General features: G+C 48.8%; 1 long non-coding RNA gene across 1 annotated transcript; it reads left to right on the forward strand.

The window, feature by feature from the left end:
• Window positions 1-7,287: 7,287 nt before the first annotated feature.
• Window positions 7,288-8,019, forward strand: LOC135528385 (uncharacterized). The gene is made up of 2 exons (XR_010453547.1): window positions 7,288-7,597; window positions 7,797-8,019. It is a non-coding gene; the product is annotated as an uncharacterized LOC135528385 (long non-coding RNA).
• The last annotated feature ends 10,332 nt before the right edge of the window (window positions 8,020-18,351 follow it).

An 18,351-nucleotide genomic window follows, 5' to 3' on the forward strand; every position in this document is an offset into this window, starting at 1 on the left:
GCCTTGGTTGATTTCAAAATGTAATCGTCAAGTTATTAATTAATATGTTTGATTCACGTCTCCATCTCAACCAAAAATAGTTGGGCAGCACCTCCTACTATCACAATTTTTGGTTGTAATGGAGACATGAATCCAACATATCAATTATTAATTTGTAGACAAACGGGAATTAAAGCCAGAAGTTAGTAGCACAAAATATACATCTCTTCAAATATTTGTTAACGTTGACAACCAAACACAATTCAAAATCACTTTTGTAATACAGTAAATAGCCTATTAAAATGTGTTATTTTATTGACAAGTTATGTTGAATTCAATCTCCAACTAAACCAAACTTAAAGTTAAAGAATAGGATTAAGCCAGTGGCTCAGATGAAATTATCCAAGCATTAGATATCCTTTAAATGTTAATATTTGGTTATGTTGTCGACCAAACACAATATTACTTTTGTAATACAGTAAATAGCCTTAACTTTAGGCTATCTTACAAACTAACATAATAATATTTATTCAACCTTTTGAGTAAAATATCCAATGTCACATTTTGAGGTTACTGTATCTATAAATGTCTACTTATGCAACCATCGAAAGTGTGCATGTTCAAGTTGGCATGCAAAGTTTGCAGGTCTGCGGTTTTGGAAACTCATATCACAATTCCTATGATCTGCATAGAATCTCGAACATAATTGTTCACTCGCACTAGGTGCTTTTAATGTAATCTCGAATGCAATCACGTCATTTTGTTACGCTAGATAAAGCACAGTGATAACACATTCAATTGTTGTATAAATACAAAATATCTGACATTGTATTCACATTTTAACTTTGTTTTGCTTTTAAGTGGTTGAAAGCGCAGTGATAACATATTTAAATGACAACTAAACCAAACATCTGACATATTTCCATTGATTTTTGGTTGTGCAAGATGGTTGAAAGCGTAGTGAAAACACATTGGGAATTCAACAAACTTTTGGCTGTCTTGTTGAGTGGGTGAATAAAGATTGAAATCTCATTGATCAACGTCGACCAAATAATACATAAATGTCCACGTTGTAATGTCGTGGAGTTTTTAGTTGTCGTGGAGTTTTTTGTTGTCGTTGTTTACATTTCAGTCTGATATTAGTTTCCATAAACACACATCACTTACGCTATACATTATTTACCCAACATTTTTAACTGACACATTTTTATGACAAAAACAAACTATACAATATACTGCGCTAGGCAGTAGCAAGCACTGCAAGATGCCTCTGGCAGCGTTTCAAACATATATTTAAAAAAAGACACCCCCCACCCACTTACTTTCGCCTTAAATACCTTTTGGGGAATCCCCGCGGCCATCTTTGTCGTCGGTCGAAATTATTAGCCAATCAAGGGGGGTAGGCAACGTAAGCCCCTCAGCCCTCGTTTTTGATCAGTTTGCGAGTGTATAATTATGTTCTCTCCGGGTTGAAACGCCCCTTAATTCAATTCGCGATGATTGTACATCCGCTGGTCACACATGTATACTCAGCAAAAAAAAGAAACGTCCCTTTTTCAGGACCCTGTCTTTCAAAGATCATTTGTAAAAATCCAAATAACTTCACAGATCATCATTGTAAAGGGTTTAAACACTGTTTCCCATTGAACCATAAACAATGAATTAACATGCACCTGTGGAACGGTTGTTAAGTCACTAACAGCTTACAGGCGGTAGGCAATTAAGGTCACAGTTATGAAAACGTAGGACACTAAAGAGGCCTTTCTACAGACTCTGAAAAACACCAAAAGAAAGATGCCCAGGGTCCCTGCTCATCTGCGTGAACGTGTCTTAGGCATGCTGCAAGGAGGCATGAGAACTGCAGATGTGGCCAGCACAATAAATTGTAATGTCCGTACTGTGAGACGCCTAAGAGACAGGAAGGACAGGTGATCATCATTGCAGTGGCAGACCACGTGTAACAACACCTGCACAGGATCGGTACATACAAACATCACACTTGCGAGAGAGGTAGAGGATGGCAACAACAACTGCCCGAGTTACACCAGGAACGTACAATCCCTCCATCAGTGCTCAGACTGTCCGCAATAGGCTGAGAGAGGCTGGACTGAGGGCTTGTAGGCCTGTTGTAAGTAGGTCCTCAGCAGACATCACCGGAAACAATGTTGCCTATGGGCACAAACCCACCGTCGCTGGACCAGACAGGACTGGCAAAAAGTGATCTTCACTGATGAGTCGCGCTTCTGTCTCACCAGGGGTGATGGTCGGATTCGCTTTTATCATGGGTGAACAGAAAGTACAGGACAGCCCGCGACTGGGCTGATATTCTTTTTGTTATCCGTGATTGACTGTAGACCTTGCCACATACGTCTCGTGTCTGGCGCCCCAGTATTGAGAATCAGCGGGGTGGAGATGTTGTTTCCTACCCTCACCATCCGGGGGTGGCCCGTCAGAAAGTCCAGGACCCAGTTGCACAGGGCGGGGTATTGAACCAGGGTCTCAAACTTAATGACAAGTTTGGAGGATACTATGGTGTTAAATGCTGAGTTGGAATCGATGAACAGTATTCTTACATAGGTATTCCTCTTGTCAAAATCAAATCAAATTTATTTGTCACATACACATGGTTAGCAGATGTTAATGCGAGTGTAGCGAAATGCATGTGCTTCTAGTTCCGACAATGCAGTAATAACCAACGAGTAATCTAACTAACAATTCCAAAACTACTACCTTATACACACAAGTGTAAAGGGATAAAGAATATGTACATAAAGATTTATGAATGAGTGATGGTACAGAGCGGCATAGGCAAGATGCAGTAGATGGTATCGAGTACAGTATATACATATGGGATGAGTAATGTAGGGTATGTAAACAAAGTGGCATAGTTTAAAGTGGCTAGTGATACATGTATTACATAAAGATGCAGTAGATGATATAGAGTACAGTATATATGTATACATATGAGATGAATTGTCATGGTTCATGAATCCACTGTCTCTCTCTCTCTCTCTCTCTCTCTCTCTCGTTTGTGTGGGCGTGGTTCCCAATCTCGGCCTGATTGTCTGCGCCAGCTGGAACCACTTATCTTCCCTTTATATGTTCTGTAACCAGTGTTTCTTGTTGTCAGATCGTTGTTTCTTCCCTGAGGTTGTGTCGTGTGTCCGTGCTCTTCTCTTGTGTGGATTATCTGCTGTGCTCCTTCCTACTCATCCGGACACACTCCCCTGGGTTTTCTCAGCACGCTATCATCGGAAGATGCGCCCGAGTCCCTGGGTCGGATTCCGTCTGAGTACAGTCTGTCTGTCCTATTGCTGCTGTGAACTATATTCATTAAACCATCGTTGCTTGCATCTTGCATCCGCCTCTGTATTGTTACAGAACGATCTGACCAGACCATGGATGCAGCGAGTTCAACGAGTCTGACCGAATTCATTTCCCGCAGTATCACGAGAATGGATCAACAAGAGGAGAACATCTCCAGCACAGGTCGGGCAGTACAAACCCTTGCGACGCAGGTATCCCAGCTGACCCAACAATTGCAACATCTGAGGGGTTCCGCTGCGCCACCTACACCGGCAGTTCAACACGCCCCGCCAGAGCCGGATTCCCAGCTAGAGCCACGGCTACCGACACCAGAGGGTTATTCAGGTGATCCTGACTATTGCAGAGCCTTTCTTACGAGATGTTCCATGCATTTCTCGTTGCAGCCACGGACCTTCAACCGTGAACAGTCTAAGGTAGCATTCGTACTCACACTGCTATCAGGCAAAGTGGCTCTTTGGGGAACGGCGGTGTGGGCGAACCAGGACCCATGCTGCACCTCTTTCCAGACACTCTCCGAGGAGATGAGAAGGGTCTTCGATCGGGCCGTGGCGGGTAGGGAGACGGCCAGACTACTCGCTGACCTTCGCCAAGGAGACCGTTCAGTATCGGAATACTCCATCCAATTCCGCACTCTGGCCGCAGAGTGTCAGTGGAACGAGGAGGCGCAGTGGGACATGTTCCTGCATGGGCTGGAGGACCGGATCCAGAAGGAGATTTATGTTCTGGACTTTCCCAGGAATTTAAATGGACTAGTGGAACTAGCCTTGAGGGTCGACGCTCGTCTGAGTCGTATTGGCCGCCGAGCATGCCCTAACAGACCGTATAACGACACGGAGGGCTGGCATGCCAGCGGCGGGAACACGGCCAGTTCAGCCTCCGCTCACGAACCCATGCAGCTGGGGAGAGCTCGCCTCTCCCGGGAAGAGAGGGAGAGGCGGAGATCCAAAGGACTCTGTCTCTACTGTGGTAGAGCGGGCCACTTTATCCACTCCTGCCCGGTAAAAGATCAGGCCCGGTAGTAAACATGAGGCTACTATCGGGTGGTGTCACCACAGAGAAGACCTCATCATCTACTCTCCTCCCGGTAAGACTAAGATGGGCCACACACACGCACGACACCCAAGCCTTACTGGACTCAGGAGCAGAGGGTAATTTCATGGACTTCAAGCTCGCTCACAAACTCCAGATCCCTATCACCTCACTCACGCACAAGATATCCGTCAACGCTCTCAATGGTCAAGAACTCCCCAACATTTCTCACACCACTGAACCTATCACACTCATCACTTCTGGCAATCACACTGAGACACTATCATTCCTACTCATGGACTCACCCCTTGCACCATTAGTTCTCGGCCACCCTTGGCTCACCCAACACAACCCCAGAGTTGACTGGGGTCATAACTCTATATCCATGTGGAGTAACAAGTGTCTTGAGTCCTGTTTAGTGTCTGCTTGTTCATCTGTGTCTGATTCTGTGTTTCTAGAGGAGGCAGTGGATTTGTCTAACGTGCCCGTTGAATACCTCGACCTGAAGGAGGTGTTCAGTAAGTCCCGTGCTGCTTCTCTTCCTCCGCATCGTCCCTATGACTGCGCAATAGAATTATTGCCAGGTGAGTCTCCGCCTAAAGGCAAGTTATATTCACTCTCTGTTCCTGAGAGGGAGGCTATGGAGAGATACATCTCTGGTTCTCTGGCATCTGGATTCATTCGTCCTTCCTCTTCTCCAGCGGGGGCGGGGTTCTTCTTTGTGGGGAAGAAGGACGGATCCTTGCGTCCTTGCATTGATTACCGTGGGTTGAATAACATCACAGTGAAGAATACCTATCCCTTACTGTTGATGTCCTCAGCCTTTGAAAGGTTACAGGGAGCATCCGTGTTCACTAAGTTGGATTTACGTAATGCTTATCATTTGGTTCGCATAAGGGAGGGGGACGAATGGAAGACCGCGTTTAACACCCCCAGAGGGCACTTCGAATATTTGGTCATGCCTTTTGGGCTATCCAACTCCCCAGCGGTTTTCCAGGCACTCGTCAATGACGTGCTGAGAGATATGATTGATCAGTTCATATATGTTTACCTGGATGACATACTGATTTTTTCTTCTTCTCTCCAGGAACACGTTCAGCACGTCAGACGAGTGCTTCAGAGGTTGTTGGAGAATGGACTTTTTGTCAAGGCGGAGAAATGCATTTTTCATGCACAATCCGTTCCATTCCTAGGTTACATCGTCTCGACTGAAGGTATTCGCATGGATCCTGACAAGGTTAAGGCTGTGGTGGATTGGCCAAGCCCAGATTCCCGTAAGGCCCTACAGAGGTTTCTGGGATTCGCCAATTTCTACCGGCGTTTCGTTCGCAACTTTAGCCAGATAGTCGCTCCTCTTACCGCCTTAACCTCCCCAGAGTGACGTTCAGGTGGTCCGATACAGCCGAGGCTGCTTTCGCCAAACTCAAGAGCCGCTTTGTTTCGGCTCCCATCCTCATAGCTCCCGATCCCTCGCGTCAGTTCGTGGTGGAGGTGGACGCTTCAGAGGTGGGGGTAGGTGCGGTACTTTCCCAACGTTCCTCTTCTGACGACAAGATGCACCCTTGCGCGTTCCTTTCCCATCGGTTATCACCTGCGGAACGCAACTACGACATTGGCAACAGAGAGTTGTTGGCAGTGAAGTTAGCACTGGAGGAGTGGCGCCATTGGTTAGAGGGTTCGGGGGTACCTTTTATAGTTTGGACCGATTACAAGAATTTGGAATATATCAGAACCGCCAAGCGACTCAACTCCAGGCAGGCGCGGTGGGCACTCTTTTTCGGACGTTTTGACTTCTCTCTCTCGTATCGCCTGGGTTCCAAGAATGTCAAACCCGATTCCCTTTCTCGCATTTTTGACCATTCCGAACGCCCATCCACTCCCGAGTGCATCCTACCCGGGACCCTAGTGGTCTCCACACTCACATGGGAGGTTGAATCGAGGGTCAAAACGGCCTTAGAAGGGGTAACGCCTCCGCCCGGTTGCCCGCCTAATCGGTTGTTTGTGCCGGAGGGGTGTCGGTCCGATGTTATTCGGTGGGGGCACTGCTCCAACGTAGCGTGTCATCCAGGAGTCAGCCGCACTAGCCTTTTGGTTAAGCAACGCTTTTGGTGGCCACTGATGGCTCGTGACATTCACAGTTTTGTCTTGGCTTGTTTGGTTTGTGCCACTGGGAAGACTTCTAATCGACCCCCAGATGGGTTACTCCAACCGCTGTCGGTCCCTTCGAGACCCTGGTCCCACATCGCGCTAGATTTTGTTACCGGCCTCCCGCCCTCCCAGGGCAAGACGGTTGTTTTGACCGTGGTGGACCGGTTCTCGAAGGCGGCTCATTTTATTCCCTTGCCTAAATTACCATCTGCCAAGGAGACAGCGGTAACTGTCGTGGATCACGTCTTTCGCTTACATGGCCTGCCGATGGACGTAGTTTCTGACCGGGGGCCCCAATTTGTGTCCAAGTTTTGGCAAGAGTTTTGTAGGTTACTGGGAGCGAGTGTCAGCCTGTCTTCAGGGTTTCATCCCCAGAGCAACGGTCAAACGGAGAGGGCCAACCAAGATTTGGAGAGAGTGTTGCGATGTTTGGTTTCTAAGAATCCCTCTTCCTGGAGTCAACAACTCTCTATGGTTGAGTACGCTCACAATTCGTTGCCAGTGGCAGCCACGGGTCTCTCTCCGTTTGAGTGTAGTTTAGGTTACCAGCCACCTATCTTTCCCAGTACGGAGTCCGAGGTCACTGTTCCCTCCGCTCACGCTTTCATCCAAAGGTGCCGTCACGCATGGAGCAGAGCCCGTGAGACTCTTCTCCGGGTGGGGGCGCGCACCAAGGCTAAGGCCGATCGCCACCGGTCGAAGCCTCCGGTATACGTCGTTGGCCAAAGAGTGTGGCTTTCTACTAAGAACATTCCACTCCGATCCGTTTCGAACAAGCTTGCCCCCAAATTTATAAGTCACCAGGATCATTAGTCCGGTGGCGGTCCGGCTCAAGCTTCCTCCGGCGTATAGGAGAATTCATCCTACCTTTCATGTGTCTAAAATAAAACCTGTGTTTCAGGCACGCATTAACCCGCCGGTCCCGGTTCCCCCGCCGCCACGACTTGTTGATGGGGAAACCACCTTTTCTGTCAATCGTATTTTGGACTCTAGAAGGAGGGGACGCGGATTCCAGTACCTGGTGGACTGGGAGGGTTACGGCCCGGAGGAGAAAAGTTGGGTGCCTGCTAGGGACATTCTGGATCACTCCCTTATCGATGATTTCAATCGACAGGTAAATTCGCCTGGGAACGCCAAGAGGCGTTCCTAGGGGGGGTATTGTCACGGTTCATGAATCCACTGTCTCTCTCTCTCTCTCTCTCTCCCCCGTGTTTGTGTGGGCGTGGTTCCCAATCTCGGCCTGATTGTCTGCGCCAGCTGGAACCACTTATCTTCCCTTTATATGTTCTGTAACCAGTGTTTCTTGTTGTCAGATCGTTGTTTCTTCCCTGAGGTTGTGTCGTGTGTCCGTGCTCTTCTCTTGTGTGGATTATCTGCTGTGCTCCTTCCTACTCATCCAGACACACTCCCCTGGGTTTTCTCAGCACGCTATCATCGGAAGATGCGCCCGAGTCCCTGGGTCGGATTCCGTCTGAGTACAGTCTGTCTGTCCTGTTGCTGCTGTGAACTATATTCATTAAACCATCGTTGCTTGCATCCGCCTCTGTATTGTTACATGAATAATGTAGGGTATGTAAACATTATATTAAGTAGCATTGTTTAAAGTGGCTAGTGATATATTTTACATCAATTCCCATCAATTCTCATTATTAAAGTGGCTGGAGTTGAGTCAGTGTGTTGGCAGCAGCCACTCAATGTTAGTGGTGGCTGTTTAACAGTCTGATGGCCTTGAGATAGAAGCTGTTTTTCAGTCTCTTGGTCCCAGCTTTGATGCACCTGTACTGACCTCACCTTCTGGATAACTCCATAGATTATGTTGCCATAACAAAAAATCCAATAAAATAGACAATAAAATAGACAAAAAAGGTTAAAAGGACGTGCCACAGGTAAGATTCTATTATTTCAGCATGTGTACCAATCAAACTCATCCTCATTCCAAGCAATTACATTATGATGAATGCTGTTATTTCAATGAAAAGGCAAATTCTCTGGTTTATTCTATGCTCTTTCTTGAACTCTTGATGGCATGTTGACTGTAGTGTTGCTGTCATGTTTTGTAGAAATAGGTGTCATTCAATAGGAATCTGTATGACTGTAATAGCATAGTCCTACAGTACTATACTAATACTGAAACAAGCTGTGATTAACTTGTGTGGGTGTTGTCGTCTGGGGATTCTACTTCCTCAATTCCAGAAATGCAGCCCTGCTATTCTCTCACTAAAGAGGAACTAAGATCATCTACATATATCAAGGGCTCGATTCAATCAGATCCGCTTCAGCCAACATCTGCATAGCAGTTTGGCTGTGTCGGAGAACTGTGTTAGAGCTGTCAAATCCACCAAGTGGCTCCCGGCTTTAAGATAAATCCCATGCAGCCTTGTTTACAGTGGCATCATTGGGCCTGGGTTTCTGGGGTCTAATACTAACCTTGAATTAAGACCAAAAATATATTTTATTTGGCCAATTTTGACTTTGTGGCTGTGTTACCTAGTACAAACCCAGTAGTAGGCACTGCAAGAAGCTCCAGGAGTGATGCGGTAATTTCTGTGATTAGTCTGGATTTCACAATGCAGTGGACCACTCACATCCCTTGACCCCATCCCTACCCCCAGCACCGGTTAGATGTCAATGTCATCATTCAGCAACACACCTGTCACTCATTTAGAGTCTGCACAGAGCAAATATGGATATTCTGAACTTCTTCCGTTAGAGGCAAAAAAAAGTGAGCAGGTTGAGCATGAGCACACAGCAGTGAATGAGATGGAGAGGGCGGAACAGCCAGAAAGTTAGCCACAACTCTGTGCAGGGTTGGTGGTAGCTAACTAGCGTGTCTCCCTCAGCATAACGGTTGGCTAATGCTAATAAGTTAGGGTTAGCACTCAGCACCCTTAAGCTACTGGGTGTCAGTAAGAGTTATTGAACAGTATATTTAAGGCTGTTGATATAGGTCATTACATTAGTTAAAGTGTTTATTTCTAGCGAGTGTATTTGATATGTTTCGTTTCTGTAGCTAGCTTGGCTGGCTAGCCACTTAGGTAGGTACTGGCTGACTAGCTAGCTGAGACCGACGAGATTAGAAATGTTTTATGACTGAAGCACATATCTTCTGACAGCGACACAGTGCCCCTCTGGAGTCTGAAGCTGAACTTTACTACAAATTGATATGAACCAATATATGCAGTGCATTTGGAAAGTATTCAGACCCCTTCCACTTTTCCACATTTTATTAGGTTACAGCCTTATTCTAAAATGGATTAAATAAATAAAAAATGCTCATCATTCAGGCCTTCGCAGCGGTCTAAGGCACTGCATCTCAGTGCTTGAGGTGTCACTACAGACGCACTTGTTCGACTCCAGGCTGTATCACAACCCGGCCGTGATTGGGAGTCCCATAGGGCGGTGCACAATTGGTCCAGTGTCGTCCGGGTTTGGCCGGTGTAGGCTCTCGTTGTAAATAATAATTTGTTCTTTCCTAATTTCCTAGTGACTTTCCTAGTTAATAAAGGTAAAAAAAAACAACGTATTAAAATAAACAGAAATAACGTATTTATATAAGTATTTAGATTCTTTGCTAAGAGACTATAAATTGAGCTCAGGTGTATCCTGTTTCCATTGATCATCCTTGAGATGTTTCTACAACTTGATTGGAGTCCACCTGTGGTAAATTCAATTGATTGGACTCAATGATTGATTAAATTCAATGATTTGGAAAGGCACACAACTGTCTATATAAGGTCCCACAGTTGGCAGTGCATGCCAGAGCAAAAACCAAGCCATGAGGTTAAAGGAATTGTCTGTAGAGCTCTGACATAGGATTGTGTCGAGGCAAAGATCTGGGGAAGGGTACCAAAAAAAGGTATTCAGCATTGAAGGTCCCTAGGAACACTGTGGCCTCCATCATTCTTAAACAGAAGAAGTTTGAAACCAACTCTTGCTCGAGCTGACCACTCGGGCAAACTAAGCAATCGGGGGAGAACGGCCTTGGTCAGGGAGGCGATGGTCACTCTGACAGAGCTCCAGAGAACCTGCCAGAAGGATAACCATCTCTGCAGCACTCCACCAATGAGGCCTTTATGGTAGAGTGGCCAGATGGAAGCCACCCCTCAGTAAAAGGCACATGACAGTCCCCTTGGAGTTTGCCAAAAGGCACCTAAAGGACTCTCAGACCATGAGAAACAAGATTCTCTGGTCTGATGAAACCAAGATTGAACTCTTTGGCCTGAATGCCAAGCATCATGTCTGGAGGAAACCTGAGACCATCCCTACGGTGAAGCATGGTGGTGGCAGCATCATGCTGTGAGGATGTTTTTCAGCAGCAGGGACTGGGAGACTAGTCATGATCGAGGAAAAATTTAACGGGACAAAATACAAGACAACGTAGGAGTGGCTTCGGAACAAGTCTCTGAATGTCCTTGACTGGCCCAGCCAGAGCCCGGACTTGAACCCAATCTAACGTCTCTGGAGAGACTTGAAAACAACTGTGCAGTGACCCTCCCCATCCAACTTGATAGTGCTTGATAGGATCTATATATACAGTGCCTTGCGAAAGTATTCGGCCCCCTTGAACTTTGTGACCTTTTGCCACATTTCAGGCTTCAGACATAAAGATATAAAACTGTATTATTTTGTGAAGAATCAACAACAAGTGGGACACAATCATGAAGTGGAACGACATTTATTGGATATTTCAAACTTTTTTAACAAATCAAAAACTGAAAAATTGGGCGTGCAAAATTATTCAGCCCCCTTAAGTTAATACTTTGTAGCGCCACCTTTTGCTGCGATTACAGCTGTAAGTCGCTTGGGGTATGTCTCTATCAGTTTTGCACATCGAGAGACTGAAATTGTTTCCCATTCCTCATTGCAAAACAGCTCGAGCTCAGTGAGGTTGGATGGAGAGCATTTGTGAACAGCAGTTTTCAGTTCTTTCCACAGATTCTCGATTGGATTCAGGTCTGGACTTTGACTTGGCCATTCTAATACCTGGATATGTTTATTTTTGAACCATTCCATTGTAGATTTTGCTTTATGTTTTGGATCATTGTCTTGTTGGAAGACAAATCTCCGTCCCAGTCTCAGGTCTTTTGCAGACTCCATCAGGTTTTCTTCCAGAATGGTCCTGTATTTGGCTCCATCCATCTTCCCATCAATTTTAACCATCTTCCCCGTCCCTGCTGAAGAAAAGCAGGCCCAAACCATGATGCTGCCACCACCATGTTTGACAGTGGGTATGGTGTGTTCAGGGTGATGTGCTGTGTTGCTTTTACGCCAAACATACATTTTGCATTGTTGCCAAAAAGTTCAATTTTGGTTTCATCTGACCAGAGCACCTTCTTCCACATGTTTGGTGTGTCTCCCAGGTGGCTTGTGGCAAACTTTAAACGACACTTTATGGATATCTTTAAGAAATGGCTTTCTTCTTGCCACTCTTCCATAAAGGCCAGATTTGTGCAATATACGACTGATTGTTGTCCTATGGACAGAGCCTCCCACCTCAGCTGTAGATCTCTGCAGTTCATCCAGAGTGATCATGGGCCTCTTGGCTGCATCTCTGATCAGTCTTCTCCTTGTATGAGCTGAAAGTTTAGAGGGACGGCCAGGTCTTGGTAGATATGCAGTGGTCTGATACTCCTTCCATTTCAATATTATCGCTTGCACAGTGCTCCTTGGGATGTTTAAAGCTTGGGAAATCTTTTTGTATCCAAATCCGGCTTTAAACTTCTTCACAACAGTATCTCGGACCTGCCTGGTGTGTTCCTTGTTCTTCATGATGCTCTCTGCGCTTTTAACGGACCTCTGAGACTATCACAGTGCAGGTGCATTTATACGGAGACTTGATTACACACAGGTGGATTGTAATTATCATCATTAGTCATTTAGGTCAACATTGGATTATTCAGAGATCCTCACTGAACTTCTGGAGAGAGTTTGCTGCACTGAAAGTAAAGGGGCTGAATAATTTTGCACGCCCAATTTTTCAGTTTTTGATTTGTTAAAAAAGTTTGAAATATCCAATAAACGTCGTTCCACTTCATGATTGTGTCCCACTTGTTGTTGATTCTTCACAAAAAAATACAGTTTTATATCTTTATGTTTGAAGCCTGAAATGTGGCAAAAGGTCGCAAAGTTCAAAGGGGCCGAATACTTTCGCAAGGCACTGTAATTGATATTAGCCCAGTTTAAAATGGGCAATGTTGAGGTGGTAGATCTGACAAAATGAAATGAATCATTGAGGTCTCATAACCTATTCCATTCTACAGGTAAACATGCTTGACTCATGTCTGCTATTTCCATATAGACTATGTAACTATTTGTAAAAAATGGCCCATTATTAAATTGCTGCAATTATTTCATTTGTATTACTCTTTTTATTCACGAAGCTACTTACTTTTTCTATTGTTAAGTTGTCGAGAGGTTAACCTGTAAGTAAGTGTACTCCATGTATATCATGTGCATATGACAAATAAACAAACTTGAACATGAATTTAGGGTGAGGGCAGCCAGAAAGATTAGAGAAAAGATTTCCAGCTTTGTTATGTAATCTAATAATCTCACATGAGCTGGTAGAACTGATGAAAGGAAATGAATCACAGAAGTATTATCATTTTTCCATTATGTATTTTTTGGGGGGCTCATGTCTCTTTATATTCTTATAGCCTAGGGGCTATCTGTCATGTTTGGAGTTGTTTGGAGTTGTTATGATTTTCTGTTATGTGTACGCATCGATATGAGTCAGAGATATGTATTCTTCTGTCAAAATTGACTACAAAGTTTAAATAGGATAATTTTGGTCATAAAGTCAGTCTCGTCCAAAACTGAGTTTTGTTGAGACTTGTGGTTGTGACTGCATCACAACCTAAATGACGGTTTCAATCATTCCCACAGCTGGCAGGACACAAGTAATCATCAATTCGGAGTGAAGCTGCACGCGACTCGACATCCCCCCCCCCAAGTTATCATGTGCACTGATTCTCAGAGTCGTTTTTTGTTTGTTTGGGGGATGTCTGCAGACACGGCAGGAGTGGGGGGTGGTTTTAAAATGGCATTTTGTCTGGCATCTCGCAAACACACCATCAGCAGCGTCTCTAGTTTTGCCTATTTCTCTAGTGAGCCAACTCCGAGCTTGGATATGTGAAAGTAAGTAAAAAAACGGACCCAGAACTGTTAATCGGTTGTAGAGTTTTTTCGTTATGGTTGTTGTTTTAAGGTTCCAAACATATTGTAATGACCTGACTAGATCATAAATGAACAATTGTCCAGACAGAGGCTTGAGTTTGCGAATTGACGGTTTATTAAACCAACTTTACACAGGCTACTGTTTGGGCCGTAGCACACGCCAAAAAGATGACAGATAACCCACAAGCCAATCGTGACCTTCTCTTGGGAAGCCCAGACGTAAGAGAGAGAGAACAAAGGCTGAACCTGGTCTTAACTTCCAACGCTCCACCCCCCTGCCCAACCCCCCTCCACGCCACTCCGCCAACCACCAGGATGCCCGGCATCAGAACATTCCAGGCATTCCCGTGATTGGCAGATAGCAGGTTGATTGACATGTCGGACCCCGCGAACACCGGGTACTGGTCAGTACAACACAACCACCTCCTAGCCTAACACATAACACACAGCTGTCTGTGCGGGTCGCTACACAGCCCCCCCACCACAAAGTCCCTCGTCCCCGAGGGAACAAACAAAGTCTCTGAAGCGACCCGGAGGTCTCCTTTGCCTGCGTGGCCGTGATGGTCGCAGAGTGCCCCTCTGGGAACCAGGGGATGAAGGCAGGGATATGGGGGACAAGGAAGCGGGAACGGGTAATACAGTCCATGGCTCTGGGGAACCACGCGGTGACACAGGGGGGGAGACAGGGGGAGTGGGCTGTCTGGAGCCTTGTCTGCGGCACCTGAGGGTGGGTGCCTGGAGAATGTCATTGCCAGAGAGGGGAATTGTGGGGGTTCCTGGGGTTTGGGGAAAAGAGGCCCCTCTGTATGGGGCTAACCTGTCCCGGTGCAGTGCCACCTTTCTCCCCCTGGGAGGAAGCTGCACCTGGTACACAACCTCCCCTACCCTCTCCAGGACACTGCAGGGTCCCACCCAGTGACTGTCCAACTTGGGGCATCTGCCTTTTTTCCTTAGGGGGCTGTAGACCCAGACCAGCTCCCCAGCCACAAAGTGCCTTCCCCGGGTGTGCACGTCATAGTTCCTTTTCTGCCTCACACCTGCATTCACCAGCTGCTCTCTGGCGAAGGTGTGGGCTGTCTCCAGGCGGTCCTGGAGTCTCCGGGCATACTCCGGCCCCGGAGGAACATGAGGGCTATCCAGGGGCTGACCAAACGCCATCTCCGCAGGGGTGCGGATCTCTCCCCAGCATGAGGAGGGCAGGCGTGCAGGAGGTGGAGTCTTGGACAGCGGAGCGGCATGCCATGAGGACCATAGGCAGGTGCTTGTCCCAGTCACGCTGGTGTTTGGAAGAGACGATGGCCAGCTGCTGTCCAAGCGTTTTGTTGAAGCGCTCCACAAGGCCATCACTTTGAGGATGGAGAGGAGTAGTGCGGGTCTTGTGCATACCCAGCCTCTCACATATGGTGGCGAACACACGGGACTCAAAGTTTCTGCCTTGGTCGCTGTGGATGGACTCTGCAGCTCCAAACCTGCTGAACATCCCCGCTGTCAGGGCGTCGACGATGGTCTCTGCCTCCTGGTCAGGCAGAGCATAGGCCTCGGGCCATTTTGTGAAATAGTCCATGGCCGTGAGCACCCAGCGGTTTCCACTGTCTGTGGTGGGGAACGGCCCAACTACATCCACTCCCACCCTCTCCATGGGAGCCCCCACTGGGAACTGTTGGAGCTGAGCATGAGAGCGGCCTGGGGGCCCTTTCTCGCTGTGCAGTTGTCACAGCGGCGACAAAAGTCCTCCACATCCCTTTTGTGCTGCCCCCAGTAGAAGCCCTGACGGAGACGGCGCAGTGTTTTTGTGACCCCAAAGTGTCCAGTCCCCACCCCCATGAGTACTCTGGAGCACAGCCTCCCGCAATGCTTTTGGGACCACCCCTGCCACCTCTCCTCTCCCGTAGCTGACTCCTTCCATGCCCGCTGTAGCACGCCATCAGCCAGCCGCAGTCTCTCAAACTTCGACCACAACCCTTTGGTCGCGAGTGAGAGCGCTGTCACCTCTTCCCATGGTGGCCTCACCTGCGCCTCTACCCACTGTAGCACTGGCTGTAGGTCTGTGTCCCGTCCCTGCTGCTGCCGCCATTCAGCCACGTCGACAGTCTGCAGTTCGCAGCAGACAGGCCCGCTCGCCCGACACACTGTGGCACAGACACCCTCCTCTGCCCGCAGCTCTCTCTCCCGTCCCTCTCTCCGTTCACAGTGGCGGCAGCCGTCTGCAGTACAGAGCCGACGGGACATGGCGTCGGCGTTGGAGTGGCGTGCCCCTGCCCTGTGCACCACCGTGAAGTCATACGGCTGAAGCTCCTCCAACCAGCGTGCCACCTGCCCCTCTGGCTCTCTGAAAGACATGAGCCACTGGAGAGCAGAGTGGTCAGTCCTTACAGTAAAGGGCAGACCACCCAGGTAGTACTTGAAGTGTTTGACGGAAGCCACAACAGCCAAGAGCTCCCGCCGGGTGACACAGTAGCAGCGCTCATGTTTGTCAAATGTTTTGCTGAAGTACGCCACCACTCTCTCCCCCTCTGGCCCCACCTGGGCCAGCACCCCACCCATGCCCACATTGCTCGCATCTGTGTCCAGGATAAAGGGCAAAGTGAGGTCAGGGGGGGCGAGCACGGGGGCCCCGATCAGTGCACGTTTGAGGGTGTTGAACGCCTCCTCACACTCCACTGTCCAAGTGAAAGCCTTGTCCTTCGACAGCAGGCGGTTCAGTGGAGCAGCAACGCTTGAGAAGCCCCGTACAAACCTCCTGTAGTACGAGGCCAGGCCCAGGAAGCTCTTCAGCTGACGCTGGTCGGTGGGGGTGGGCCAGTCTCTGACAGCCCCTACCTTGTCCTCCATGGTGCTGATCCCCTCCTTCCCCACTCGGTGGCCCAAGAAGGACACCTCTCTCCTCATGAAGTGGCACTTCTCAGGGTGGAGCTTCAGACCTGCGGCAGCCACCCTCTCCAGCACACGCCGTAGCGCCCCCAGGGCTGACTGGAAGGAGCTGCCATGGGCCAGGATGTCATCGAGGTATACCAGACACTGCTGTCGGGGATGCCATCCAGCACCCTGTCCATCAAACGCTCAAAAGTAGCTGGAGCGTTGCACAGGCCAAAGCACAGGACCTTGAACTGCCAGTGTCCTCTGTTAGTGGAGAACGCAGTTTTGGCTCTGGCCTCTGGGGAGAGGGGCACCTGCCAGTAGCCACTGCGGAGGTCTAGTGAGGAGAACCAGGAGGACCCCTAACCAGGTCCAGCGACTCATCGATACGTGGTATGGGGTATGAGTCCTTCCTGGTTACCTCATTCAGCCGCCTGTAGTCCGCACAGAACCTCAGCTTGCCCCCCTTCTTTGGAACCATGACGACTGGCGCCGCCCAGGGGCTGTCTGAGGGCTCAATGAAGTCTGCCCGCTGCATCTCCAACACAGCCTTGTCTGCCGCCTCCTGGCGTGCCAGCGGGATACGGCGGGGACGCATCTTGATGGGTCGAGCATCACCTGTGTCGATCTCATGCTGCACCAGATGAGTCTGACCAACCTCTTCCTCACTCAACGCAAAGCTGTCTCTGAATTCAAACAGCAACTGCCACAACCGTTCCTGCTGCTCGGGGTCAAGACCATCACAGTTCCTCCCCCATATCTCCCTCACTGCAGACAGTGTCCTCTCCTCTCCCATCTGGGGTAGCTGGGCTGGGGGGTTGCGGCCCGGGCTCACAGAGGGCTGTGTCATGGAGGTAGCTGGGGGAACGTAACACACCGCCGTAGGTGACAGGGGGACTGGGGAAAAGTCACACACAGCTGTGGGGGAGGGGGCGCAGCCATGAGTCTCTGCTGCTTTAACTGTTGGAGTAAAGGGTTTGTTGGGTTGAGTGAATGTGACATTAGGGGGGGCCATGGTGACGTCCGTCCCTCCCTGGAAGCTCAGTGTGCCCCTATTTAGGTCTAACTGGCAGCCTGTGCTCCTAAGAAAGTCCAACCCCAGGATACAAGGGTCCTGCACAGCCGCCACCCACACAGAATGACGCACAGTCCTGCCCCCTACTGTCAGAGTCATTATTCCCTTCCCTTTCATGGGTGCCAGCTCACCTGTGACTGTGCGGAGCTGCACAGTTGTAGGCTCACACTGAGTCCAACCTGGCACAATATCTGGCCTCACCAGGGTTACTGTGGACCCAGTGTCCACCAGGGCGGAGCAGGGCACCCCCTCCACAGTGACAGGGACATGACAAAAGTCCCCAACACAGGTCCGGCCCACCACAACAACAGGCTCCATCCGCTTGCCCTCGTCTGCTTCTGGGGGAAGTGGAGCCTTGCTTTCCCGTCTGTGCCGTTTGGCTCCTCCTGAAGATGATGGTGGTTGGGATAGAAAGCCAGGGGTCCGCACTACCCGGTCTATGCGGACCCGAGCCGTTTCCCTGAGCTCTGGGGGACATGGGGCAATCTCGGCGCAGATGGCCTGGCTGGCCACAACCCCAGCAGACCCTGGGACCAGGGCTTGTGTTTCGTGCCGCCTGTAGCGACACAGCCCGAATGAGTTTTGTCATTTCGGCCACCCAAGCAGGCTTTTCCGGCTCCGGGCTGCTCTGCCCCCAGCTCGCACAGAGGGTGTGTCTCCCTGCACCCCCACCAAAGCCCCAGCTGAAGCCCCAGCCCACACCAGCTCCCTCTCCAAAGCCATCTCCAAGGCTGTCTGCAATGACTCAGGATGAGCCAGCT

Source organism: Oncorhynchus masou, chromosome 33 (assembly GCF_036934945.1).
Source record: "Oncorhynchus masou masou isolate Uvic2021 chromosome 33, UVic_Omas_1.1, whole genome shotgun sequence".
Classification (NCBI taxonomy): Eukaryota; Metazoa; Chordata; class Actinopteri; order Salmoniformes; family Salmonidae; genus Oncorhynchus; species Oncorhynchus masou.